We start from the raw sequence: 8896 nt of genomic DNA, 5'->3' as shown, positions 1-8896 counted from the left end.
GTTTAAGTAGTATTTAGTAAGAATATGATATACAACATACATATTTAAAATCAATTACCAGTTGATTGAACATTCTATGATAACAAAGACTCTCATACTGTTGAAACACAGCATTACTGTATGATTCACAAAATTCAACACAGTGGATTGAGAATTCTATTGATAAAACATACTCTTCAGGTTGAAATTCAACATAACTGTATCGCATACATAAATCAACACAAAGTTGATTGAGATTTCTATGATAAAACATATTCTTCCAGTTGAAATGCAGCCTAACTGTATCACATTCCCACCTGAATAGCGAGAGGATACTACCCTTAATGCCAGCCCCAGTGATAGCCGACATTTAGTAAGGCCCATGTGCGTTGCTTTTGAATTGAAGAAAATGCAAGGACCTAATAATTTACAATTTGCAGCTTATCATCAGTCACAAACAAGCAAACGCTGACCTTCACCTTCAGGGCCTCAGGAGTACAGAACCAAAAATGAAGCTCACTAGTGATCGGAAAAAGTTGCTTTCAACGACATGGAGATGTCTGACGAAGGCATATTGGTGACAAAAAGGATCCAGATATATACAATATTAACCAATTTTGCACATAAAGCATCACAGATCTGGTTTTCTTTGAAGATCGATTAAAGCGCTTTGCGAGATTTGTGGCAACACTTTTGCAGTGAGTTAATGATGAGCTTCCAGCAATAACCTCGCTGTCATCTTCCATCAGATCCTTCGTAAGATTCGGCCGAACATCCAGAATTCGAATAGGTAATGGTATCTGCAATCAGAGGCATTGAGAAGCTTTTAGTCCAGAGATAATGGAGTATAATTTAGGGATTTCAGTGTCAGACAGAAATTGCAGTTAGTTAACTGTATCTGCAATCAGAGACAGTGAGAAGCTTTTAGCCCAGAGATAATGGAGTGGAATTTAGGGATTTTTCAATAGCAGACAGAAATAATAGCAATTCTTAAGAACAATCATGATCTCTGGTTAAAGCAGACATTCTGAATTTTAGAAAAGGCCTAGTTTGTATCAGAGAACGCAATGCAGATTAATGCAACAGGAATTAATAAAAAAGCCTATTCCTAGTCTATACATTTTCATGAAGCTCTTGCTGGGTTTTTAAGATTTTATTTATTTATTTTGAGTTGGAAAAGGTCAGGACTTGGCAGCACATTGTTTATTGTTATGGAGTCCCACACAGGACCGCTTACTACTATGAACAATGAGAAACAATGTCTTTGCACAAAGTATCATCAAATCACACAGCTCCTGGGCACCCCTAACCACCGGACTGACTGTTATCTACTCAAGTGGTAGAACACCATAAATAATTACATGAGTAAAAAATATGCTTACAAGGTCTAAGATGTATGCCCATCAGTATCAGCAGTTATAACTGCAAAAACAGTAAGAGGAAGGCTGATAAAAGAATAATGCCTATGGTGATGAGGAATTGCAGTGAGAATTTGGGTGGTTAATAAGTTTGAAGCTATGTTTGAGCCCTGAGACTGAGCCAAGACAAAATAATAATCAATTAGGTAAACAAAAAGAAGAACCCCTACAAGGATCTGCAGGGACTTCTGAAAAAACAATAGAAGTATGCCTATCAAGATCTACAAGAACCCTTGTTAATGCTGAAAACATAAGAGGAATGCCCATCGGGATCAGCAGACTAGCCTGAGCAAGCACTATTGCAAAACAAAAGAGGAATGAGTATATGAACAGAGCAGGGCTGCTACCACACTACTTACCACTCTACAAGAAAAAATGACATTGGTGAGGGGCGAAAAATGTCACCATAAGCTCATTGGTGACGGTCAAAAGAGTGTTCGTCACCAAAAACTGAACGTCACCAAAAGTGGTGTCGCCAAAAGTATAGGTGTTTTGGTGACATTCAAAATCCGTCACCAATAATGATTTATAATGACGGATAGCGACCGTCACCGTTTCATATGAGCAATGGTGACAGACCATAGCCTCAGTCACCAAAAACTGAACGTCACCAAAGGTGGCGTCGCCAAAAGTATAGGTGTTTTGGTGACATTCAAAGTCTGTCACCAATAATGATTTATAATGACGGATAGTGACCGTCACCGTTTCATATGAGCAATGGTGACGGACTATAGCGTCAGTCACCAAAAACTGAACGTCACCAAAGGTGGCGTCGCCTAAAGTATAGGTGTTATGGTGACATTCAAGGTCCGTCACGAATATTGATTATAATAACGGATAATGACCGTCACCATTTCATATGAACTACAACGATTTATTGTGATGGATATTTCATTGTCGTCACTATTGGTGCATATATATGGTGACGTTCATTGACCGTCACCAAACGCCGCATTGTCAAAAGTATAGGTGTTGTGGTGACATTCAAAGTCAGTCACGAATAATGACTATAATGACGGACAGTGACCGTCACCATTTCATATCAACAACAACGATTTATGGTTACGGACCTTCCATGGTCATCACTATTGATGCGTATATATGGTGTCGTTCGTTGACCGTCACCATTTCATATTTTGGTGAGGGTCAAAAAATGTCACCATAAGCTCATTGGTGATGGGCAAAAGAGCCTTCGTCACCAAAAACTAATCGTCATCATTCCATATGGATATCAGGGCACGATGGAATCGAACCACCAACCAACTGCTTGTAAAGCAGATGCTCTTCCATTGAGCTAGCACCCTTTAAATAATTAGACCTTGAAACTTCATAAATTGTAAATTCAACAACTTTCAATAAATTAAAGTCTCGAAAATATTTTACTAAACAAGCAAAGCAGCATCGAAGCTGCAAGTCCCTACTTAATGGTTATGGAACTTATGAAATGTGGGTGGAGGAAAAAATAATTACATATAAGAAAATCAATATGTTAAGTTGAATACTCAATTAGAAGTGAAACTTTGAAGACATTTATAACCTATAAATGACCTATAACTAGCAAATGCACCAAATATTGCAAAAGAAATGTCATAAGTGGATAGCATATGGAAGAAGAGCATTGATGAAGACAGATGCAATATGTTATAGGTTGAGTGAAATAAAAATCTCAATGTTGTTGTTGTTGGGTGTTTAGATATTTGAATGATATCTAAACTTCTGTGCAAATGTAACATGGATCTCCAGAAACCATGAACGGCATAGGATATATATAAATATATATATATATATATATATATATATATATATATATATATATATATATATATATATATAAATATATTCCCCCTTCACATAAACTAACATGCAATTTAAAATTTCACAAGTCCGCACTCAAAACACAACAACAACCAACAAATAAAAAAAATTGATGTGAACAGAAAGCAATAGCTTCACCTTCATTCTTAAGCTACTTCTGTTTATTTGAATTTGACTTGTGACATTCTTTATCTAACAAGGAATCAAAATCATCACTAGTATTAAATTCATCCAACACGGACTTTGGAGATCCCACTGACATCTGCATTTTTGTCCCATGCCTGAAAACCATGGAGATCCATGTCAATAGTAGAATAAGGTGTGTGCCTGAAAGGTGGCACCTGCATTTTTCAATCCAAATGGCATCTTGGCATAATGAAATGTTTCCCATGGAGTAGTGAATGCAGTCTTGTCCCGGTCATCCTCATGCACCAAAATCTGATTGTAGCCGGAATAACCATCAAGTAGTGACATCCTTGATGCCCCAACTACCCGCTGCAATATATGGTCCATCTTGGGCAGCGGATAATTGTCCTTTAACGACACCTTGTTCAGATTTCTGAAGTCTATACACAAGCGGATCTCATCGGTCTTCTTTCTCACGGGCACCAAGTTGGAAATCCAATCAGAAAATCTGATTGGCACTATAATTCCTGACTTGTACAACCTGTTAACTTCCTTCTCGATCAATGGCAGCAACTTAGGATTAATACTTCTCAACTTTTGTCGGAAAGGCTTTTGATTTGGCTTTATGGGGATGGTATGCTTTGGCAACAATTCTTTCGATAGTTTCACCATCTTTGGATTTTCAGCAGTTCCGAGATCCACTTCTTTGACACCTTCTTCTGTTGGTCTCAAGGTTGGTCTGCGAGCCACATCATCTTGATCGAACAACTCTTCCAAAGGAATGAAATTATCTTTAAGCTGCAATACATCCATTTTATTTACTCCCTTAGGTTCGGTATCTATGGAAATGTCTTTGAACTTACCTTCAACTTGCAGAAAATCCTTGATTTCCTCATCATTTTGGAAAACTTGCCAACATATTTGATTGTCTGGGACTGTAGGACGGTGCTTTACATAAATCTCAAACTTATTGCTGGAATTCATGGGAATTTTTAGATTACTTGCTGCTTTAGCCAATGCATCCGGAACACCATTTTGGATACGGGGCACACATGTCAAAGTATGTTCGGAAAACAGCTTCAAGATATCTAGGACAACGTTTCGATATGCGCGCATACGAGGATGCTTGGCCTGAAACTCACCTTTCACTTGCTTTATAACTAGCTCGGAGTCGCCATATACTGCTACCTTCTTTGCCTTCAGCTTCCGAAGGATTTTCAAGCCAGCAATGAGAGCCTCATATTCTGCCTCATTGTTTGAACAATCAAATGCCAATTTGTAAGAGCATACTCGTACCTTGCTTGGGACTTTGTTTCAGACAGAAAATGGGCTTCGAATCCACACACCTATACCAGCACCATCGCTGCCCACAGCGCCATCAAAATCCACGGTCCAAAGACCATCCTCATCATCTTCTAAATGCTGAAATTGTGATGTCTTTGCACTTTCTGGCTGCTGCCCATTCATTTCAGCTGTTGGCTCCATGACAGCGGTTCTTTCTTCACTTTCTTTTCTCAAAATTTCTCTAAAATTTTCTGTAATATCTGGTATATCTTCTGCTTGAACCAATTGGCTATCTATCTCATTAAAATTATCAGCAAACAAAACAAACGATTCCAAATCTGTATGTACATAATTTACAGGATGATTCACTGGCTTGTCCTTACTAGTGATTATGTATTTCATCTTTTGCTCCCTATATAACTTTCTCATCTGACCAAAGACCGGGATTGTAGCATAAGAAAAATCAAGCTGAAGTGTACCTTTGAGCTTGGCTCCCCAAGATCTCGAAAGCAACATGCCGAACCGCAGAGGAATATCCGCCACCACCACATCCATCAAAACATTCTTTTCTGGGATTTGATCTAGGCTTACCACCAAGTCCTTGATCAAACCAATACATTTTACCCGGCTGGAATCAAATGAATACAAATCATGATATTTCCTTGTGATGTCTAGTCCCAGCTTTTCCATAATTTCTTTCGGCATCAAATTATGCGAAGCTCCTGAGTCAAACATAGCATTATGTAAAACATACTCATGCAATCGCAAACTGATATAGAATGGAGGAACATCACTTTCGGGAGACTCACCATTTAAAGCAGGCCCAAAAATCAATTCCGGCTGATCGTCTTCTACATTTACCGTGTCTAGCATTGGATCAAAATTCAACATCTTGGAGATTTTGCCTCGGTAAGTGTTGTTCTTCATGATTTCCGTCAAAGGGATGGACACATTCAACTTTGAAATTTCATTCTCCAAACTGAAAGATGAAACCTTCTCACCTTATTTAACCGGAACTTCTCTTCTTTCAACTTTATCTCTCGATGTGCTTGATGGCTGATCCATCCTGTTTGCTGATGATGATTGACTTGCTGAAGGATCAATTATGTCTTTTCCTTTTGTCTGTGGGGAAGCTGAATCATTGTTTGCTGAAGTATCTTTCTTTTTCTGAATGGGATTTATGGGAACAACTCGATTTCTTAATTGCCTCTGCTGAGCGGACAAAGCATTGAGATATCCCCTTTGGTATTCTTCCGATTCTTCCTCAAGTACTGCCTCATTTGATAAGATATAATGCTCATCTTCATGTATAACTGAATTTCTCACAAATTATTCTTCTTCTGTAATATAGGTAGGCAGATCATCAGGAGTGAAAAAGTGATTTTCCTCCCCCACCGTATCTCCTTCATCCTCTGATTCTTGACTAACAAAATTCTGCTGAAAAGGGGGTTTAATTTGCTACTGAACTGCTGCCTCTTGTGCTCTTGTTTCACGCTATTTGATTCTATATTGCGGTTGCTGCGGACCTAGGAAATTAGGATTACGGATCTGCGGTTCCGGCTTGCTGAGATGAGTATGTTCAAGTGCTCTTTCAATCTTTTCAACCTTACGGAGGAGCTGATCTGATGTAGAAGCTTCTTCTTTGATTGTGACTCGCTTTTCCGCCTTCATCCTCACTCTTTTATCATTCAGATTCGCTTCAACACTAACAACAATTTTCTGCATATCCTCCAACGTAGGCGGATCTCTATCTCGCAATGAATAAGCCATCTCCAGATCAAAGCCATCACAGAATTTAAGAAGTGATGATTTTCTTGACGGTCTCAAATCATCGGGAATAGCATTGTACACTGTATTAAATCTGATTATGTAATCTTGAATGGACTCACCATGATTACGCTTGAGGTTGTTGTCTTCGGCATTAATCTGAAGCAGATCCTTTCTGATTTCCCATTGACCTAGAAACTGGTTCTGAAGTGCTTCTAAAGTAGCGATGCTCCGGGCTGTCAAACCTCTGAACCACTTTCTTACTTCGCCATCAAATGTTTGTACAAACAAACGCATAGTTACATCCTCCTCATCTATCTCATATAGATCAAAGAAAGTCGTCATTTTGTCTATATGTTGCTGACCAGAAATACTCTGTGGAGTGCCATCAAACATAGGAATTTTACTCTGATAATCGGCTGACATATCATGCAGATTTTGGGGAAGAGCAAGAGGAGAAAACCGGGCAGCCATTGCTTTAGATAGATTGGGTCTAGGAGTAGCAGTTGGAGTAAGTGTAGCTGTAGTATGAGGAGTATGAGGAGGAGAAGTGGTATGGGATGTAGAGGGCGAACCAACTGTAGATTCCGGATAAGTGATTATAGGAGAAACAAAAATAAAAGGAGGATTGGACTGCTCATGCGTCGTGATAGTGGATCCGATATCAACAGATATAGTTTCAACGAACTCAACAAGATTTGTAGCGTGAATATCTGACTGAAGAGATCTTAGGATGAAATTGTCAACCAATCTATTATGTCTCTCAATTTCAAGGGCTGCTGCAAAATCAGGATTGGGAACTAGGGAATCAAGTGCACTTTCAAATTTAGTTTTGAACAAGGACAACTGGAAACTCTCGTCAAAATCAATGTCTTCAAGATATTCAAAAACAGCAGGACATGAATGAGATTTGAATATATGACCAGAATCTGAAGCCAGTTTGGATATCAAGGAACAAATAGCCAATCAGCCTGTGAAAACTCTTAACCAATCATCCAAAAGTTTAGAGTTTTACAAATATATTGGGGTGAAATACAATCGAGGTGGCTGTATTCACAAGGTCACGGAGATTGACTGAAGCAGTGTTTATCTACTTCCGCTAATGCAAAGAAAAAGTGTTTCGAAGGCTACCTGGCATAACTTCAGGCTCTGTCTAAGACTTATGAAACAAACACATCAATCCACAAACAAGTTTGTTCTCCCCAGTGGAGTCGCCAATATGTTAGCGCTTGAAATTTTACCTCAGGCTGAGAAAGGCAAACTCCAAGGCAACATCAAACCACTTAGCCTCGTAGCTAACCCTACGGGGCAGGAGAGGGCTCTCTCCGGTATATCTCGGTAAAGATCTACAATGGGCGAGATAACCAAAAAGGGAACACTGATTTTAGGCTAGTAAACTGATAAAACGGTTTGAATTGGGAAGTTTTAGGATTTTGGTGGAAAATCGGGGAAAGGCAATTTTGGGTGCGGGGATTGGACACAGTTTTTGCAGGGGGTTCTTTGGGGCAAGGTACGAGACCGTATTGATGCCTTTGAATTAAGTGAATGGATAGGAATGACCGGTGAGGAGCTAAAGAGAGCAAGAAACCTTCAAGAGTTCTCTTTAGACAGATGAAAACATAAATATTAAGCAAACTTAAAAGCAGAGCATGGCAATCATGAATTCTACTTTAACACTTCATTTGCCTAATTTGCAGAAGGAAAAGTAAGATGATGAATCACATAAAAAATTTAAAAGTACAAAGAGATACACACCATCAATACATGTAACCACAGGAATCCCAAAAAAGACTGCAAAACCCTGGTCTTTCTTCCTTTGCCAAAATTGCAGAGATACAATGAGTAATACAATAGAGCTTCTCCCTCAAGAGTCCAACCATGAAAATGACCAAGAAAGTACATAATATAGGCAATCTAACATCTTTCCTTGCCTCTAGGGGTCGAGCTCACTATCCTAGGAGCTGTTTCAACCAATTCTAAACTGAGTACTAAAAACTAGGTAGTCAAAACAACTTGCCTCTACAAACTAGGAAACCAATTCATTCATTAAATTTTTACCTATCACATGAATGAATCTTCTAGAATAGGTAAATAAGTGTCATGTCATCATGAAAATACATTAATTACATCAAAAATGGTGAAAAATCCCATCACAAGTCAAAACTGGTCAAAACTGGGCGAATTCCTGAGCTGCAGATGAATTGCTGTGAAAACTGCCCAACGGGTCGTGCCCTTTTTCTGAACAGGTCGCGCTACTTTGGAGCTGATTTTGAGGTACTTCCAGGTGTCCAAATGAGGCAAACGTGGGCTTGTTGGAAAGGGCTGGATGTCTACTTTCCAACCCAAGTATAATTTCTGAATTTGGTGGTCATTTTCCCTCCAAAATTGCAATCTCCCAAGACTGCTTCCTGTGTGTCAAAAAGGTGGCAGAAAGTCATTTTTTGCTTGTTTTTTGACTTTCTGGAGGCCCAAAACTTGGTGAAATTTCTTGGCAATGGCTGAGCAAG

General features: G+C 39.0%; 1 long non-coding RNA gene across 2 annotated transcripts in view; it reads right to left on the bottom strand.

The window, feature by feature from the left end:
- Positions 1-515: 515 nt before the first annotated feature.
- The window catches only part of LOC149251094 (uncharacterized), a 63905-nt gene continuing 55524 nt past the window's right edge, over positions 516-8896 (bottom strand). For both annotated transcript variants that reach the window (XR_016266854.1, XR_016266855.1), the window contains exons 3-4: positions 3351-3493; positions 516-779 (exon numbers count right to left, since the gene is read on the bottom strand). This is a non-coding gene — a long non-coding RNA (uncharacterized LOC149251094). The remainder of the gene's footprint in view (positions 780-3350; positions 3494-8896) is intronic.

This window comes from Pinus tabuliformis, chromosome 7 (genome assembly GCF_031772625.1).
Source record: "Pinus tabuliformis cultivar Carrire ecotype Pingquan chromosome 7, CPIR1, whole genome shotgun sequence".
Taxonomy (NCBI): Eukaryota; Viridiplantae; Streptophyta; class Pinopsida; order Pinales; family Pinaceae; genus Pinus; species Pinus tabuliformis.
This window is presented reverse-complemented; position numbering and strand designations above follow the sequence as displayed.